Here is a 21,020-nt window from a genome sequence, read left to right as displayed (position 1 = left end):
CTGCTGTCACTTTCTTGTGTGTTTCTTTCTTGTGTTTTGCTCATCTGCTAGGATCTATTTATTCACTTCATAGCTTTTCTCTCTTTCTCCACTGGCTTTGTTTTTCTTTATTTTATGTGAATCCTCCTGGTGCCTTGTCTTCACTTGGATTTATGTTCACTGGGTAAGCCAACCTCAGTGACAAGTCTAATGGTTTGACAGAAGTCCCAGTGTTAACTGAGGAAGAAGATACTGTACTCTCAGCTCTTGTCCCTTATAAGGTTTGGAGACAGGAGAATTAGGGCCCCTAATTCTGTCTGTCAAGACACTGCTCCAAGGTCCATCACAATCTTTCTGTAGTCTGTATAGCTTCTCTCTGCTACAGCTGCTGCTGCTGCTTGTGTGTGTGTGTATGAGTGTGTGTGTGTGTGTGTGTGTGTGTGTGTGTGTGTGTGTGTGTGTGTTGGTGGGGGTGTCTGAGCATTTCTCACCTCCAGACTTCCTTGCCATACTTCTGCTGTCTCTAGGCCACAGTCTCTGTGTTTTGGGATCTATTGCTCTGATCTGGATGCAGCATGGCCTGTCTTCTGCCCGCCTACTTCTGGTGGCTCTGAAGGGTGGATGTATGGCAAAGTTTCCCAACTTCAGCATTCTTAACCTTCCTCTTGAGCGGTGTCAGTGGATTGTTGAGCCATTCTCCATTGGTGGCCAATTCCTATGGGTCGAGGTTGAGCCCCATGCAGAACCCTGATCTCCTCTTGCAGTCTGGTTTAATCATGTGGTGCTTCACTTGTTTCTCTGGACTCCCATGGAGGTTGCAGGATAGAAATCCCCAAGGTCTACTGGGGACAACTCAGCCTCTAGTTTGGGCTTCCCGCAGTGCTGTGCTGGGTGTTCGAGTCCACAGGGCACTTTCCTCTCTGGCTGCACATGCAGAACCCAGTGTGGTGCTGTGTCAGGCTAAAAGCTGCCTGGTGGGGCAGGGTGCAGCCATGTTTCCTCATTCCCCCAATGCCTCAGACAGACAGGCTCTTTGCAATTGTGTCTTTTTTCCTAGCCCCTTCCATTCTTTCATTTTTTTTTTTTGTAGATTTATGAAGCTTTCCTCAATTTCTCTGTATTGTGTGTAAAAATCTTATTAAAATGTAGAAGAATGGACTCTTTCACTTGGAGTCAGCCATCTTACCTGCTGGTTTATTTTTCACTCAGTTGAGCTTCCCTCATGCTCTCATAGCTCAAGGGAACACCACCACAGTTGTCCCCAGGCGGGAACAACCTTCCCCTCCACGCTGCCACCTACCGTGAAGCTATTTTTTGCATTGCATTTTCTAACTTCTTGCTGCATTTTACATAGAAGGTACAATAGTTACATGTTTTTAAACTTTTGCCTGGTTTTCCTCATGGGATAATAGTTTTCCAGTAAATTCCTTTCTGTTTAGGCTCACCCTGATGGCATGGTGTCAATCGTAACATTTCCTCTTCCTTTCCAAGCTGCATATGTTCTCTTGCTCCTCCTGGCTAGGAGATTAGTCGGGGCATCATGTCAGAGTTAAACATGGCGGTGACAACAGGTGTCCTTATTCCCATTTCTCCAATGATGTCCTAGTGTTCCCCATCTGGTGTGCTGGGAACGTGCATGGGGACGGCTGGATTTGTCACTTTTCCTATTGCTGTGCTAAAAGAGGCAGATAAAAGCCGCTTAAGGAAGAAAAGGTTTGAGTGTGCGTGCGTGCGTGCGTGCGTGCGTGCGTGCGTGTGTGTGTGTGTGTGTGTGTGTGTGTGTGTTCGGGGGGAGGTGCTCACAGCTTGAGGGTGCATCATGGTGAGGAGGTCATCACAGCAGGAACACAAGGCAGCTGGTCACATCACATCTGCAGTCAGGAAGCAGACAGAGGTGAATGTTAGTGATCAGCTTGCTTTCTCCTTTCTCTTCAGTCTCTAACTCATGTAAAGATGAGTCTTCCCATGTCTATTAACTGAATCTAGATCATCCCTCACAGGCATGCCCAGAAGCTAACCTAATCAGATAATCCCCCAAGGTCTGACCCTTGTATATAGCACAGTATGATTGGTTCTCTCTTTGGTCCAATGTGAATCCTTTTCTTTAATACACTCTCACTCCACTTATACATTTGGCTTTGGTCATTGTGTGTATTTTTATTTCTTCTTTCTTTTTTGAAGGCTATTTTGGTGGTATTGTGTTCCCCAAAATATTGTGCACCCTAATAAACCTATCTGGGGTCAGAGAACAGAACAGCCACTAGATATAGAGGCCAGAAAATGGTGGCACACACATCTTGAATCCTAGTATTCCAAAGGCAGAAATCCATCTGGATCTCTGTGAGTTCAAGGCCACACTGGAAACAGCCAGGAATGGTGACACGCACCTTTAATCCCAGGAAGTGATGGCAGAAAGCAGAAAGGTATTTAAGGCATGAGGATGAGGAACTAGAGGTTGGTTAAGCTTTTAGGCTTTTGAGGCACTTCAGCTGAGACCCATTTGGAGGAGGACACAGAGGCTTCCCAGGAAACAGGATCAGCTGAGGTATTAGGAAGGTGAGGTGGCTGTGGTTTGTTCTGCTTCTCTAATCTTAGAGGATTCACCCCAATACCTGGCTTCAGGTTTGATTTTATTAATAAGACCATCTAACAATTCTGCTACAGGCTATGGGAAGAGGAGAAGAAATAACTCAGAAGAGCAGGTAATGCTCTGCTGAGAAGCTCAGCAAGGGCCTGCCTCCCACTCAGACTTACAGGTATTGCTTCCCTGTCTTCTAATTGTGGAGAAGTCTCTAGCTTGCTGAACACTTTCTTCCTTTGAGATATCTTGCCATCTTCTTTGGGCTGTTCCAGGGCTGTATTTCTCCTCTGAGGTGTGGTGTAATTTTTCAATATGTAAAGTCAAGTCATCTTGTCTGTAATGTTATAGCTTCTTAAGTTATAGCTTCCATTTGTGCCCGTTTGTTCTGCAGGTATCTTTAGGGACACCACCTTTGATGTGTCTGTCTCCTGTTAGTTTTGCTTTCTTTTCCCAATCTTGTCCTTCATGTCTGCCATAGTGCCATAGCCCTCTTTACCATGGCCTACCTGGGGGACCTTTCACTAACTCCTGCTTCATACTCTGTTTTTAATTGCACTTCTGATAACTCATCAAATCTTTCATGAATTTGTACAGTCTGCTTGGGTTAATAGTTTCCTAATGAAAATGGGCTCATGCATGTAACCGGGTTTATGTAGGTGGGTAGGCGTCAGTGGCATTACTATCTGTTTAGGTGTATTTATACACATCATTGCATTATAATGTATGTTAAATATATGGTACTTAATAGATATATATTAAATATATTGCTCGATTATAACAATGGTAATTTAGTGAATCATGTTTTGTTGCTTTCATTTTGTCTCCAGTGTGTTTTTCTACAGATCTCACCATTGATCCTTGACTAGTCTCTTTCTTCCTGTCTTCTTTTGATTCTGTTCTCAGCAGGTGTCCTTCTGTCTTGTAGTGATTGTATGTAGACTGCAAACCAGAGGAGGCCAGCAGAAATTCTGCCTGATGAGGCTGATCATGCATCATACCTTTAAAAGCTGTATTTTATATGATTATAAGCATGGTTTCCTTGTATTTTCCCAAATTCTGGTATGCTTTTCAGTGCATATGAAACCATTGCTTAAAGCTTATGGTTCATACAGACATTTGTTAAGAACTGTGTAAGGTCTTAGACATCATCCTAGTTAGGACTTAACATTTACCACTGTCTCCCAATTGTTGTCAGAAGACACATGATTTCTGGGCACAAGCAGCATGAACATTTTATTTGCACCAATTCCTCGGCACTCAGAGCCCCATTAGTATACCATGGAAAGGCCCAGGTGGATGCTGTGTGCTCTGGGTTTGTATCACAATGGAACCACCAAGAAATTCCAGGGCCTAGGTTTTATAATGGGTAGTGGCTGTGCATGCCCTTTGCTTCAGAGGGAGACACTATTCTAATTTCCCAGGATGTTTTCTGTGGAAACATCCTGTAAAATATTGTCAGACCCATGGTAGCCAGTGCCTCTGCTTACAAAATGTGCAGAAATATGAGAGCCACAGACCTTGGTCTCAACTGAGTTTTATTGAAGTTGAAATTACACTTTAAAATGATCTACACACTTGCTGGGTGACCATGGTGCACACCTTTAATCCCAGCACTTGGGAGGCAGAGGCAAGCGGATCTCTGTGAGTTTGAGGCCAGCCTGGTCTACAAGGAGAGTTCCAGGACAAAATAAAAATCTCTGCTGCTACTAACAATCCTGAAAAAACATTGCAAAGGTACCTTTGCTTTTCCACCCTAAAGCAGTAGGTGGAGTGGGAGAGATATCTCCTCAGGTTAGAGAACCTGCAGAGGACCCAGATTCCATTCTCAGCACCCACATCCATCAACTCACAAGTGCCTGTGACACACATTTCATGGGACACAACTTTCTCTTCTGACCTCCATGATCACCAGCACACACATGATATACATACATAGCTCAGGCACACCACATGGCAGGAAGAATCAGAAGCTCTGTAGTCAGCACTGGGCATGCGTTAACCATGCTTCCAGTTTATAAATGTATTGAGGAAGCTTTTTATCAGATGACCAAATGAGCATTGGCTAATTTTTTAAACAAAAACATTCAAGCTGGGCATGGTGGCACATGCCTTTAATCCCAGCACCTGGAAGGCAGAGGCAGGCAGAACTCTCTAAGTTTGAAGCTAGCCTGGTTTATATAGTGAGTTCCAGGACAGCAGGGGCTACATAGAGAAACCCTGTCTCAAAAACCAAACCAAACAAACAAATAACCTTGTAAGGAGAGACCACAGGTATGATGAGAGAGTTCTTGTTCATGTATATGAGGCTATGGGTTTATAATGAAGCCTGAAACAAAATAAACAGATACTCTCAAACTGAAAAGGCACATCCTTGGAAACACACACATTCACACACATACTCATACACATTCACACACACACACACACACACACACAAGTTTTGTAACTCATCATATCATGCTTCTTTCATGTACACACACACACACACACACACACATACACACACAAACTCTCTCATACATATACACACTCACATGCACATATTCACACACACACACACACACATACACACACACACACGCACACATTTTGTGACTCATCTTATCATACCATTTTCATGTCTTTATTTTCTAAAATCAGGTTTTAAAAAATTCAGATTTGCTGGATGGTGGTGACGCATGCCTGCAGAGGCAGGTAGATCTCTGTGAGTTCGAGGCTAGCCTGGTCTATAGAGCTAGTCCAGGACAGGCTCCAAAGCTACAGAGAAACCCTGTCTTGAAAATTCCAAAAAAAAAAAAAAAAAAATTCAGATTTATGAATACTTCAAATATACTTAACTCATTTGTCTACATTTGAATTGTTTCTAGTTTTTTTTGTCTGCTGTTTATGTGCTATTATGAAGCAACATGTGATTGTTTTAATTACATATGGATCTTTGACCATATTTTATTGTTTTCCTTACAATGATATCTTAAAAGTTGATTTTTCACATCAAAGAACATGGTGCATTTGAAGGCTTTAAATTTTTTATTTTTGTTATTTTTAATTATGCATGTGTGTGTATGTGGGTATGTGCATGTGTGTGCAGGTGCCCATGGAGGCCGGAGGCATAAGCTAGAGTTAGAGGCAGCTCTGAACAACCCTAAGTGGTGTTGGGAAACAAAATTAGCTCCTCTGGAAGAGCAGTGCATACTTTTAACTCCTCAGCCATCTCCCCAGCCCCATGAGGATTCTGATAGACTCTGCTCAGTTGTCTGTCTGAATGCTTTGCACTCAGTTAAAAAGCACAGCAGCCACTGTAAACCCATTTCACTTCCTTCCTGTTGACACCTCCAAGATTCACTGTGGCCACAAAGGACAGGTGATGGTGTTGTGTCACAGTTATTCATTGCTTTTATTGTATACCATTTTCCACACTCTAATAACCACTGTGAGCTCCATGAGCCCCATGTTTACTACTATGGCTCAGTTTCTGGCACATGTTAAGTAAATGTTTATTGGTAACATGTGTTTCTTCTTGGCTGAACTTTGTGGTTCTATCCCTGCCTGGTTTTGTCGATTGATTATCTGCTCTGCCCGTTTTTTAAGCAATCTGTCTGTTACAGTTGTCCCCTACTCCGCTATCCATCCTCACTTTTTGTTACGTGTGGCATACAGATGTTCCAACATTTTCTTTCAGGCACTCCTCATTATTATTTCTCTTTAAAATCCTCTCTTTGGTTTTGTGGTTGGTGTTGCTTCACATTAAATCAGATGTGTATGCAGCCATGTTTTTCTAGCTCTTTTATACGTGGATTTCTCTGCTCTGAAGCTGGCTTGAAGGGCATGGATTTGTCATTAGAATTCCATTTTCTATATGTTTTGTTATTTGAAAGCTTTTTCTGTGACAGCTATTATGTTACCATGAAGTCATCTCTGTTCAATTTTCTTCATTTTAAAGTTTCAAAATATCTATTATGAAACAACTCCATTTTGTCACTGATAAAAATGTTGAACTGGAAGGTTTGGTCAAACTGTTAGAAAATTTAGTGAAATACTCAACTGGCCTTGTTTTCAAATATCTAATGAAAGACCTAGGGCATAGGCTGGATCTTGGGAATGATCACATAGGTGAATCTCAGTAAGCCAGGATGAAAGCAAACCAGGCCCACTATGGCACAACAACCTTATGTGTGGTCTAAGTAGACTGAACAGTTTCTTTTGGCAACTACATAAAACCTAGGATGCTAAGTAAAGACTGCACTCACAGATTTTTCCAGACCATGGCTTTAGTCATCATTTTGTTCGGTTGTAGTACATACGAGATGTGATGCCAAATCCATGACTCCTTTTGAACCAAGGGTTATAACCCAGGGAACCTTCTGTGAGGTCACTCACTTGCATTAGACAACTTTAGTTGAAAGACAACTCTCTCAGAGTTGCCTTGCAAAATTGTCTTCAGGGTTGACAGTGCATTCTTTCTGCTGCCTTCATTATGCTTTGGAGAAGGGTATATGTTTTTGGCAACGATTTAAAGAAATTTGACGTTTTGGGACAATGTTTGAGGGCACAGATGATTAGTACAAAATGAGAGTGTTATGTCTTACAACACTGAGTTCAGCTACAAGTCATACAAAACATGGCTAAAACGGGTGGATTAATATTTCTCATACACTAGTAAGACTGGCACCACTGGTATTTGTTAAGTTGGTGAATGGTGTCAGAGCTGGCTGGGTTGCAATTCTTTGCTGTCTTTTACCATGAGTACTGTCCCAGGCACCACTTGTGTATGTGCAGAAGAAAAGGTAAGAGTAAGAAACACTGCCAGTGTTTTCTCCATTCAACAAAACTCACAGTGATTGCCCTTGTCATTGGTAAGGAAGGGGCCATAAAGTCATCCCATTGGGTACGATATTGGGGAAAGAGCCAATGGTCTTGTTGTGATTCAGGGGTCATACTAGAGCCCGTTGACTTCTCAAAGGTAATGGGGGCTCTGGCCATAAGAAGAAAAGAAGGATGAGGTGGGCAGCCAGCTGTGTTCCCCACAAGCTGACTGATGGTGGGCTGTGCTGCTGGTCCTGTAAGAGCTGGAAAGCAGATAGTGGCAGCCTCATAAGGTCAAAATGCATCCATTTGGCCAGCCACGCTCTAGGGCTAGTAGTATTCCCATATTTTGTTAGTGCTTGGTCCTGTTTTTCTTATTAGATTTGTTTTCCCTTAAGATAAGAATTGTGTTTACACTTGTGAGTATTGATGGATTGATGAGTCAGTGTGTTTTCTGAGAACTAAGGCTGTAGCTATCTGATGATTAAACTGGAATCAACTTAATTCCTCACTTTTTAAGTCTCTACCCAGTGCAGTCTGCTAGGATTGGAGTCTCACACATTCATGGACAACTACTCATATGAGATGATTGAATGCTAGAATGTACCAGGATGTTCTTGGGAATAGAGGTTTTTTTTTTTTTTTTTTTTTTTTTAAAGAATAGCCTCTGAGTCAACTACAGAACCCTAAAATTATTGGATTCCCAGAATCACCAAAAAGATAACTTTATTATTGCTTATGACTAAAGTGATCGAATCAACTTTGAGAAGTAGAGCCATCATAGCCCTCCAGCTTTAGATTAGTAAGGAGACACTATGTGCTCTTGATTTTAGAAAAGATTTGTTTTTATAATTATGTGTGTATGAGTGTGTGTGCATACATACATACATACATACATACATACATACATACATACATACATACATACACTGCATGGGTGCAATACCCTTAGAGTCCAGAAGAGGACAACAGATCCCCTGATGATGGTGCTAGGGATGGTTGTAAGCTGGCTGACATGGGTACTAGGAACTGTTTTCTGATCCTCTGCAAGAACAGCATGCACTCTTAATGCCCCCTCCCCAGCCATCTCATTAGTCCCCGAGCTCCTGATTTAGACATGTAGTTTCACAGAGGAGTGTGTGCTTCAGTATTAATCATCCAGGGAGGTCTGCAAACACAGATATGTTCCTCTAGAGTCTTGACAGAGGAATGAAGGTTAGAGTTTGGAAGTCTGTGAGTTGGCTAGTAGACATTTCTGAGTTAATTACTGAGAGAAAAAGCAATGTAAAGAGACAGCATACTTAGGAGCTTGAGTTACTAAATATGAATTTTAGGCATTGTGTGAATGTCCTCCTTAACAACACTGAATAATAACTCCAATGAGCATTAGGATTTCTGCTATAAAAGTTCATCAAACAGATGTGTTATCTAGTATTCTTTTCTTGCAAATGTCACAAAACCCATCTGGAGTGGTTTGAGTGACACACATGTATCCTTGTGTCAGGCCTTTGCAAACCTGGTCCCCTGCTGGTGACAATGTTTCAGGAAGTGGAGGAGGTGTGGCCTGGCTGGAGTAAAGGCATCATTAGGGGTGGCCTTTGAGAGTTTAAATATTGGATTTATTTCTAGTTTTCTCTTTTTCATACTTCCGGTTTCAAGATGTGAATCCTCTGCTTCTGTGCCAGACTCCACACCTGTCTCCTGCTGCTTCCACTCCCCCATCATGGACTGGGTCCCAGATAAGCTCCACATTCTGTAAGTTGCCTTGGTTATGGTGTTTCTACTGCAGCAATAGAAAAATCACTCACACAAACCCTGAGCCTTTTAACAGAAAACATAATTAGTTGCTTGACATCAGCAGGACGGTTGTGATCTGATGGATGCCATGATGGAAACAATGGGGTTGGATTCTCCCAGTCTCTATGTGGATGCTGGAATCACTCTATACATTGGCCATGGCCTAGGGGGCAGGAGATGTTTGACTCAGATCTTGGTTTCATATCTGGAAGCGAATGAAATGTTTCTCTCTTAAGAGTTGAGCCAAAGCCCAGCGCTTGAACATGGATCTGAGTAGGGCTTCAGTGACATTTCTATGGCAGTTCCAGAGCCCGGGAAGGTAGAATAGGGTCACATTGGCTGTTTTTTTTTTTTTTTTTCCTTTTAAACCTATCATTGTCTACCCAAACCCGGAATTCCCAGACCCCCTCTCACGGTTGGGCTTCTGAGTCATGTCAGTGTGTCTTGGACTGTACTCTACTTTTGCTCTATGAGGGGAGCCATGATAGCAAAGTGTGGCCCTTCAACCAGGGACAACTTCATCACCTTCCTAGCCCCATGGGAGACCTTACAATTCACAAAACCAAGGGATGGGAGTGGAAGTCCATGTTCCCAAACTCTCTAGTTCTTTCCTCTACACATTAACATTGGAGAGATGTTGGTGTATAGACACTGATGCTTCAGGACAATGGAAGGAAGGATATTTTCTTTCATAGCAATATTGGCAAGTTTAGCCAAAGGTTGGATTCGATGAACTTCTAGAATCCACCAAATGCCAGGAAAAAAAAAGAGAGAAGAAAAATAACCACAAGAGAGATTGTGGTGTGCTGTCTGAACATGGCTATTTTGACCCTAAAAGAATGCAAATGCATTTTTGTTCCGTTAGCACACACTCTGCAGTCCAGCAATAATGCATTGTAAACAGACCATATTAAAACAAACAGTTCCCTCTCAATCTTTTTTCAATATTTTCTCTAAATAGTTATTTGGTAATACACATTTTTTCAGTTTTGCGGAGTCCCTAAATAGCAGAGGTCTCAGTTTGGAGGAGCCAACTCATGCCTTGGAGTGCCAGAATGTTCATGGAGTTTTCGTTTTACTAAATAAAGAATTGGAGCTAATGTCGACCCCATGGTGGCACTGGGCCCTCGACCCAGTAGGAAAAATAGGGAACTCATAGTTCTCTTCCCTTCCTCTAACCAGGGCGAGGCTTAGACTAAATGGCGCCAAAGGGGAATCACATCTCTGGTTTTCTGTTTCCTCCTTTCTACTTATTTATCTTCATGATGTTCAAATTTACCGACTTTGTCACAACATTGGGTGCTGCGTCAGGTGGCAATGCCTTCATCCATGCCATGTAGCCAAAACGTTCTCCACGGCTCGAGTTTTCTGACATAATATTTACCTGAAAAGATTAATCTGGAAGAAGCTGGTGACTTTTCAGACCTTAACTATAAATATGAAGCCAGAAGGGCAGAGTTGGTGATTGGCTTTTTAAGTTCACACACACAGTTGGCTCTTGCCAGCTCAGAATCCATGGTGTTCCTAGGAAGGCTCCACTTCTCTGTGTCCTAAGTGGCCCTCCAGTCTCCCTTTGATTTGGTGGTTTTTGCACTTTGAGCCCCATGTAGCCACAGTCTGGGAAGTAGAAAGGACTTTGGCAATTGATAATTTTTAATTCAGTCCAGGGTAGACATCATATTCTAGTACTACATGGGCATTTCAGGATTCCTGCCCTCTCCTGTGCATGGTTTAGGTAGCTCTTACTGCCCACCTTTGTTTCCAGCACCTCTCAAAGTATTTTCTTTACTGTTGAAGCTAATCTTAAACCTATCTACCCTCATGTTCAGGTTTTCTTTCTGTTGCTGTGATAAAGACCATAACGGAAAACGACTTTGGGGGAAAAAAAAAGGATTGTTTTCATCTTGCAGCTTATGGTCCATCGTGAAGGGAAGTCAAGGTAAGAATTCAAGGCAGCATCTGAAACAGTTTATAGAGGAACACTGATTGCTGACTTGCCCTCCATGGCTGGTTCAGCTTGCCTTTTCATGCAACCCAGGACCTACTTCCCAGGGCTGGCCCTGTCCAGCAGGGGCTGGGCCCTCTGCGTCAATCATGAGTTAAGAAAACACTCCCCACAGACTCACCTATAAGTCAATCTGATGGAGCCATTTTCTTAGTTGGGATTTCCTTTTCCCAGACAGCTCTAGCTTGTGTCAAATTGACAAAAGCTAACTGTACACCCTACCACCAGCCAGAGTCGTGTTCTGTAAGAATTAGCACAATGTTTAAGTATATGAGTTCTGGCAACAATAGATATTCATGTCTGCAACTGCCTGGCTGTTTGCTTTGCTACCTGGGTGGGTTACTTAAGCTGCGGTCTTAATTGTATAACAATCCTGGAAATAGTAAAGATGGCTGAACAGAATGAATGGACACCAGCTGCCTGTGCTCATGGCTGATTAACAGAGCACACTCAACCCAAGCATGGGTGGCTGTTTGCAGCTCAGTCTAGTGGAGTGTCTCTGCCTCATATTCTGAGTTAAAAACATGATTCCTTCCCTCTTCAAGTGGGAGGTATCTTCTCAAGGACAAGGCTCTATTTGTTCATTGTTTACTATCTGACCCATAGCACAGTGTCTTGGACTCAATAGAAACTCAAGAAACAGGCTTTGCCTTGAATCAAAATTCTCTTACCCAGCCCTGGTGTCGTTGGTAAATTCTAAAGCAGGGGAGATTCTGGTTGCTCTTTTCTTCTCAACTGAAGCGAATTGCCATGCATAGTCTTCAGTAGGACTGCTGGCAGTTTTAACTCTCTAAGTTCTGTCTGTAAAATAATTAATTCTTTCCACACCAGGGCTCCTGCTCTCTCCCCTCCTCCTCACCCCTCCAACATCCCCAGATTCTCTCTATGAAAAACCTAAAACCTTAAGGCTCCTTCATTTGGTCACCTGATGAGAAGCTTTCCCAGTGCACTTAGGGATTTGAAGTCTTTAAACTAGATGCATGGCTAATGCATGCCAGGGCTGGCTGCAGGGCCTCTGAGCTCTCTCTGCTTTCTGCATACCATGAAGGCAAGGACAATACCTTTTCCTTACTCTTCATATGCACATGCCTCTTTTTTTTTCTTCTTTTTTCTTCTCTCCTTGCACATGCCTCTTCATCCATGTTTTACACCCCACCTTCTCATCCAGCCTCGAAAGAACAACCAGGATATTGAAGAAGGGACTTCGTCACCCTCCCTGCTTCTCCCTGCCTTCACACAGTCTTTTCATAGCCATCAGTCTTGTTGGATTTAGAGCTCACCTTCCTCCAGGGTGATGCCACCCTAGCATGTCGCAATAACTCTATTTCCAGATAAAGGTACATTCATAGGTGTTAAGGGCTATGATTTCCATGTCTCTGTTTTAGGGACCAGAATTGAACCCATCACAGAAGTTGTGTCTTTCACGACACAGCTTTTGTATCTGGAGGAAATGGAGTTTTGAATATTTACCTACATAAATATTCTGTACAATGTGAAAGCGCCTGGAAATTTGTATTTGAGATGTGCTGGAACATGCATGCAAGTCCCTAAACAGTGACAAACAAACTTGCTACAGAAACACAAAATCCGGGCTGCTCACAAACTCAGACTCCCACTTCCTGGATGAGGGAGTTAAGGCCAACAAAATATAAACTCCGACACAGCTAGATTTAAAAAAAAAAAAAAAAAATAGAAGAAAGCCTGCTTGTGTTCCTTCTGTTATAAATGGAGGAAATGATCTTTTCAGGGTTCAGGTTTTTCAGGAGGTAGCTTCCAAGACCGGTGCAAATGATGGACACTCAACAGAGAGGGAAAGTTTCCTGAAATGGACAGTTCAGGGCTGGAGCTAAAAGCACTTAGATGCAGTCTAGTCCCAGGTCCCTGTGCATCCCTGGGACCTGGTTTCCCTCACAGCTCAGCTCTGCTCTTTCTATTGGCTTTCTCTTCTGCCATTGGACCACTTCCTCCTCAAGCAGGACTGAAGCGTAACCCTGTCTCCCATCATCGATTCATTTGGCCTGGTACATTTGAGTGTCTGGTGTTTGGGGAGATAGTGACTTGGAAGATGAATGTCCCTCCACATGCTTCTGTGTTGAGTACTTAGTGCCCAGCCTGTGGTGTTCTTCTGGAAGGCTGTGGAAACTTTAGAAGATGAAGCCTAGCTGGAAAAAGTAGGTCACTAGGTCACTAGGGTGTGTGCCTTACAGCCTTCTCTGACACATGCTCTGGCCATCATAATCTACCCAAGCCCATGGGACCCAGCAACAACGGCTCAACCATGTGAAGAATGAGCCTAAGGAATTCTTCCCTCCTTTAAGTTTTTCCTCTCAGGAATTTTTGTCACAAGGAATTTATGCATAGCTAAAGTACTGTATGACATCTGTGAGTGTGACCCATGTCACTAGATGTGGTAATCGCCATTCAATTCCAATGCTATTTCAATAGCATAAGAATAGACCCAGACCACACAGTAGGTGAATGCATCACACTTCACAATCCATTTCCATGTTTTATGGCAGAAACTGTTTGAATGGTTTTACATATGTATACCCCCAGAGACTGGAGAAATGAGTCAATGGTTAAGAGCACTGGATGTTCTTTTGGGTTCAGTTCTCAGCACCCACATTGTGGCTCACAACCACCTGTAACTTCAGTTCCAGGAGATCTGATATCCTTTTCTCACCTCTGTGGGCACTAGACACACACATGGTGCATCAACTTACATGTAGGCAAAACACTCAACATCAAATAAAAGATTTAAATGCATATCTTAGGTACAATTATTTTATAAGCAAGTACATCTGAAAAATTAAAAAAGTTATTGTTCAGCCCGGATGGTGGTGGCGCACACCTTTAGTCCCAGGACTTGGGAGGCAGAGGCAGGCGGATTTCTGTGAGTTCAAGGCCAGCCTGGTCTCCAAAGCGAGTTCCAGGAAAGGCACAAAGCTATACAGAGAAACCCTGTCTCAAAAAAAAAAAAATGTTGTTCAACTGTTCTCATAAAGGCCTATTATCTCTCTGGAATATGTGTTATATGTGATGAGAGGTGGTAGTTAATGACTTATTTTGTACTGATACACAGCATGGTGCACATTCTTCAGGGCTACCAGATATGATCTCAGTCTGTTCTTATGCCAGTATCACACTGTGTAGTTAGGGCAGCTTTATAGTGTCTCTTACATCTGGTGACATAAACAGTTGATTTTCCCTCTATCTAAAATGTTCTCTGATATCCAGTTTTATTTCTCCTTTCACAGTGATCATTGAGAAAAATCTTGTTGAATTTTTAAGTATTTGTAGTAACTGTCATTTGTACATTGATGGTGTTGATGCAAAACCACAGGTCTCATTTTAAAGGGATTAAAAGATAGTTTATTTTAGAGCCATGTTGAGTGATGATGGCCCAGGAGCACAGATGGAGGTTACCCCAAATTGCATATTCCAGTGTGGAAGCAGTTTCACGAAACTTTATGGTTTTAGAGAAAAAAAAAAGTCATAAGTCAAGGCAATTTTAAAGTACATTGATGGGTACATCAGAAAGACAGGTATAGCAAGGTGGAGGAAGCTTTTCTATGGGTCCAAGATGCTATCTTATGACATTCTTAGGCTTTGGGTTGGTAAAAGCTAATAGATTCTAAAAGGTTTGTATTTATTAGTCACAGGATGTTAGTTCTGACATAGAGGTGGACAAGGGATGCCTATTCTGGAGGGCTACAACTAGCCCAAGATAAAATAACTAGCCTCTAGACCTGTAGCATTCGAGTCTCTTCTAAGTACTACAGTCCTAAGTCAATCAGTTTTTGCAGACACAGCTTTTTTTCCAGAAGTTCTTGTTCACAATTTCTAATGCAATTCTTCTGATCTCAGAGAACATGCTCTATATAGCTTCACTTTTTAGAGATTTATTTATTCATGTATATAAGTGTTCTGTCTTCAGGCACACCAGGAGGAATCTAATACTGTTACATATGGTTGTGAGTCACCTTGTAGTTGCTGGGAATTGAACTCAAGACCTCTGAGCAGTCAAATGCTCTTAACTGTTGAGCCATGTCTCCAGCCCCTCTTTACAGCTTCTTATGTGTATGTGTGTTTGCATGTGTGTGTGAACACATGTATGTGCAGGGGTGTGTGGAGGCCCAAAGTTGACTTAGGGAGTGCTTCTTGGTTGCTTTCCACCTCATTCATTGAGACAGGTCTCTCAGTTGAACCCAGAGCCCATTCATTGAGACAGGTCTTTCAGTTGAACCCAGAGCTCACAGATAAGAGGGTCTGGCTAGCCAGCTTGTGCTGAGGATCCCTTACCTCCACCTTCAGAATGCTGGAATTACAGCTGGGCGGCCATACCCACCTGGCATTGTGTGGGTTCTGGGAATTCAAATTCAGGTTCTCACGTTTCTGTGGAAGGTACTTTAACAACTGAGTCATCTCCCCAGCCACCAGACTCTTTAAATTAGTCAAAACCTATTTTATTTAGGGTATAACACACAGACTAACTTCATAGTGCTTCATGTAAATTTAAGAAAGTATGACCTTTGCAGTTGCTGAGTTCAGTGTTTTATGTAAGTACAAATTTTCCGTATTTTAACATTTTATACTTTTATCTCATCAGTTACTGAAAGAAATGAATTTAAGTATCTTACTTTATTTTCGAGCTGTATGATGAACCAGCATTTTTAATGGTTTGTATTGCTGTCACCAACTGTCAGCTGCTAATGCTCTTACATTCCTTCAGTGGTCACTCTTAGTGATAATGACATGATCTTGTTGTGGTTAAGTGTTTAATCTGGTACTTGAATAATTTTCACTGTGAGAGTTCCACTGGGTGTTATTCTCCTTCACTTTAGTTTATATATATCTAGTATCCATATGGTATTGTTATTGTGCTGAAAGACATTGAAATTCACTGTGCATTCTCTTTCTAAAGACCGCCCTGTAGTCCTAACTCGTAGACATTCTACCACCTTCCAGTGGTACCATCTTGATGACAAACTTCAGTGCATGGGCCTTTGAGGCGCCTCACAGATCCAAATTACAGCTTTACTATTGTTTCTGTTTGGAAGCCAGAAGTGAATTTTATTACTAAACCTTTGGAGGAGAGAATATATTCTCTCTCTCGTTTTTTTAGCAGCTCTAGGAAGATAAAATTCCTTTGTTGCCATTCAATTTGAATATCATCATATTTCTTGAATTTGTGGCTTAATGACTTCAATTTAGAAACTTTTGCTTCTGGAAGTTTTCTAAGGGAAATTTCACCTCCACTTCCCTTCCCATTTCCTTCTGAGATTTAAATGCCACATGCATTCTCCATGGTCTGCAGGCATAGCTTCATCCTTTGTCCTTTCTCATAGGGCTGTTTGCCTGTTGTTGAAACCACTGACTGAACTGTTAACGTTGCACACCTGTTTTTCAGTTTGTATTTTATATTGGGCTGTTCTTCACAAATCTCACTTCTTGACTGCTCTTCCTGCCCTTTCCTGCTTTACTGAACATCTTCATGTCAGTGTTGTTGTTGTTGTTGTTGTTGTTGTTTTGAGGCCATAGAAGATAACTGGCACCACCATGAGTTTGTTTCTACCTCTTTCTTTTGTGTTCTTGGTCCTATATCCTTGTATCTCTGACATTTTCAGACCGATTGTTGGACACTGGGTATGAAACATTATGAACAATCTCAGCCCCATTCTTTGGCAAATTTGCCTGAGAACATCCTCCCATGTATGCTGATGAGGTAGCCAGTGCCTTGCTTCCCTTCTGTCTGTGACCTTGAGTCATCTCTTGGCTACTTCTTATCTCTCTGACTCCCTTAAACAGATTACCTTCTTTTCCTTTATAAAATGGGTTGATGTATCTCTGTGTGGGAGATACAAGCTAGAGTATCACAGCTAAAAGCAGAAAGTCTTTAAGTCTTCAGACATGAGTTATAAAACCCTTTCTGGGTATGGTAGATTCCTGATACCATAGACCCAGTGCCATTAATCCTATTTCCTGTGCTTAAAGGAAACTACAGATTATATCTGACAGGAAAAATTTGCTAATTCCTTTTTCTTACAGGGCATTGGTTATCTCTGAGAAAGTCACATTAATTACACACACACACACACTCACACACACACACACACACACACACACACACACACCCTTGTCACAGAATTATTCTACCTTAGGTCTTTTGAATTCTTCACACTGGTGGGATTATTTACCTTTACCAAATTTCACTGTAGTTTTGTCTAGAAATAAGTCTTGTGGCTTACATTAATAAGGAAAGTAGTTGCTTTCTTTTTAATTAATGTTTTACATAAAATATATTTTGATCCAATTTTTTCCTCCCCAACTCATCCCAGATCCCCCTACGCACACTTCCACCCAACTTCATGTTCTCCCTTGCTCAACACAAAACAAAAACCAAAACACAACACCTTATCAGGGTCGTGACAAGGAAGAAGTGTCCATATACTGATTTTTTTGTAGAGTGTTGAGCAGATAGGCTCTATTCTGAAATTTGAATTCTATTTGGGTTTAGTTTTAAATTGGATTTCCTAGTGGGAATAAGCTGGATTCCATATTCTTTATGTTTCTATTCATAAAAATGGGACATCTCTCTGTATGGGATCATAATCATTTGTTGACTAGAAATTAAAGGTGGCATTTCAGAGTTAAATGTAGATGTTCCCTGCTATTCTGCTGGCTGAAGGGAGCCTGCTGTTAGATTGCAAAATAAAGAGAATTGCTTCTCCCTAAAAGCTGGTGAACTTCAGAGAATTCACTGAAAACTGGTAGAGTAGTGTTGTTCTGAATCTCCAACAGACTGTCTTTCTCGGCAGGTTTGATATGTCAGATGAGAAGGATGCATGGTGTGGGGTGCTAGAAAAGGGAAGAGAAGGCAGCTTACCAAACAGCAGTGGCAAAAAAAAAAAAAAAAAAAAAAATCCAAAACAAAAGACAAAAGCACACCCCCCCCCAAACCAAGAACAACAAAGCCCCCCAAAACAAAGTAAAACTCCCAAGGTCATTTGCTGGGTCACTTCTCAGAGATGTGTAGATGCTTTTAAATGCCTCCTCATTCCCCAAGGTGAGGAAGGGAGACTGTAAGAAACAACATTCCCAGCACAGTAGTGGTGGCGCAAGCCGTTAAGCCCAGCACTCAGGAGGCAGAGGCAGGCGGATCTCTGTGAGTTTGAGGCTAGCCCCTGGGCTACAGAGCTAGTTCCAGGACAGCTAGGGCTACCCAGAGAAAAACCCTTGTTTTGAAAAAACAAAAACAATCAAAAAAAGTAAACAGCATTCCCAAATGTATCTGAATTTTGGTCAATCTTAACATTTTTGCTAATTCAAAAATACAAAACAAAAATCACATTTGTTACACACCCTGAGTGTAGATGGAAAAGCGAAGCCGAGAGAATAGTGTTTAACAAGGCAGCCTGGCTTAGAATGAGACAAAGTTGTTCCTACTAATTACACCCATTTTTTACTGTTACCATGTTTGAAAACATGTTCCTTACTTGTGTGAGTTTATGTATTTATCGTATTCGCTAGTATTCAACATTTGACAGGAAGCCTCCTATAGAAACTAAGCACCCAGCCAAGCAGAATGCTATGAAGTGCCTCCTTCTTCTTGAGAGTCAAGGGTGGGTGTTGGGAGAAGACAGTGGCAGAAGCAGATTCCTTGGGAATCCCTCTGGCTAACCCAAAAGCCCATCTGCCTGCTTTTCCAGCAGTGGAGACCAGAGGGTTTTTAATACCTCCATGACAGAGAACCTGCATAAGCTATGCCTTGGAGAAGGATTCCAAGGGTGAATCATACCAACTATGCTTCATACTTGTTCCTTTCAAGACTCAAGCTGAAGAAAAGTGGCTAGTTATAGATAAATCTCTAAAATTTTTTTGTTTTTTTGGTTTTTTTTTGTTTTTTGTTTTTTGTTTTTTGTTTTTGTTTTTGTTTTTGTTTTTTGGTGTGTGTGTGTGTGTGTGTGTGTGTGTGTTGTATTGTACGAGTGGGTAGGTGTGGCCCAGATTTAGTCCCTTATGTTCTTCACATAATAAGGGCTCTTTGTTCGCATGGAAGGGTCAGAAGAAATTTTACAGCTTTGTGTCCTATTTGATGATGGCTTTGTCACCTTTTTAAGGAGTTCTCACTTTTAGGTGGCTATTGGAATAGAGGGAAATCTTAGAGACTTAGAAAAAGGCATTGCAGATAGTAACAAGTCCCTTTATAGCATCCACATCATGGCACCCAGGTCTCCTCTCCCATCACTCTGAATGGAGTTACTCCAGTTAACGTTGTTGTTGGTGGTGGGGTGTGAGGGGATGTTATTTTCCTTGAATCTTCCAGAGAAATTTCATACATAGTTTGCTGAGTGTGTCAGCCTGTGCATCTGGGAAGTATAATGCGTTCTTGGCACCACAGCCTGCTGTGACGTCTGTCGATTGCCTCTTGCAGAAGGAGCAGGGGTTGAGTTTGTCTATTTAGAGTATTGGATATTTTGGTGTCTATTATTTAGAAAGTTGTGATTGGGATCTCTCTTCAAGCTGAGATTATTTTTGTCTCCAAGTAATCAAAGCCAGACTCCCCACAGGAGGCTGCAGGCTAGTGGCTGGTGCACTTGGATAGGACTGTGATGCAAACCTCACCCCCACCTTAGGAAGGAGACGGGATGGAAGGGGAGAACTGTGCTAGAGAGGTTCACCCTGATGGTTTTGATGATGCATATGGCAAAGCTGGGAAGGCAAATACACTTTCTCTGGGTGAAAAACAACAACGTAGAACCACAGCTTCTTTGACGTTTTGTCCTCATTCTGGAAGGGAGGGAATGACAAATTAGACAATAAGAGAGGGTAAGTTACAGCCACAGAGTCCTAGGTTCTAACCTTTTCAACCCTGCCACTGAGAATGTGTGCGATTTTATAAACAAAAATCTAGCAAATAGTCATTTATTTCCAGCTAAATTACAGACCCGAGGGTACCTAATCCAAACACTGTGAGGACACATTTAGAAAAGTAAACATACCAGACAGTAACATTTTATTTGGTCCCCTCTCTGCTGTTTACTAATATGACTTCAGTGTTCCTGGTCAACTCCACCATTGGCCAAGCAGCCTGAGGACACTGGTACTGAGCCTCAAGCCCTCATACCACCATCCAGAGCATGTACTATGCCTGCGCTCACCTTGTTGAGCCAAGCCTCGCTCCTGTTTTCCTCCATTGGGATGCTCTCCCTTGTATGGGCAGAGCCTGTGCCCAAAGTCTGGGCAGTCTGGATCCAGCCACCTTGTAGCATCAGCAACTTATACCACTGGAGACTGAACTCCCCCACTTTGTGTGCCAACAGGCTGGTAGTTAGCTCCTCAGATATGGGAGCTCCAAATTCATGGATCCAACCTGTCATAGAATCAAAGCACCTGAGAAGCAATTCCATCTATACTGAACATATACAGAGTTACTCCCTCTTGTCATGATTCCTTAAACAATACAAAAGAAAACCCAGCTACATAGCATGTGCACTCCTTGTTAGAAGCCCTTTATAGATCATTTAATATGTTCAGTCAGTGATGAGTAGATTATAGGCAAGAATGGTACCTTCCATTGGAGTACCTCTAGATTTTGGTACTGGTGGTTGGGGTGTGTCCTGCAGCCCATCCTCTGTGGGTACAAAGAGGCTGTATTTGTCTTTGCTTAGGGTACTTTTTTAGTAAAACTTCTCTGTCTCTAGATACAGACCATCCAACTTTCATGCTCTACCCTGAGGAATGTCGTCTTCTTCAGATTTCTGTCAAGGTTTGTGAACAGGCTCCTTCATCAAGTCATGACATACTTACCTTTGAGTGTAGTTTGCAGTATATGACTTTCTCTAGAGTGGAGTT

This window comes from Onychomys torridus, chromosome 8, assembly GCF_903995425.1.
Source record: "Onychomys torridus chromosome 8, mOncTor1.1, whole genome shotgun sequence".
Classification (NCBI taxonomy): Eukaryota; Metazoa; Chordata; class Mammalia; order Rodentia; family Cricetidae; genus Onychomys; species Onychomys torridus.
This window is presented reverse-complemented; position numbering follows the sequence as displayed.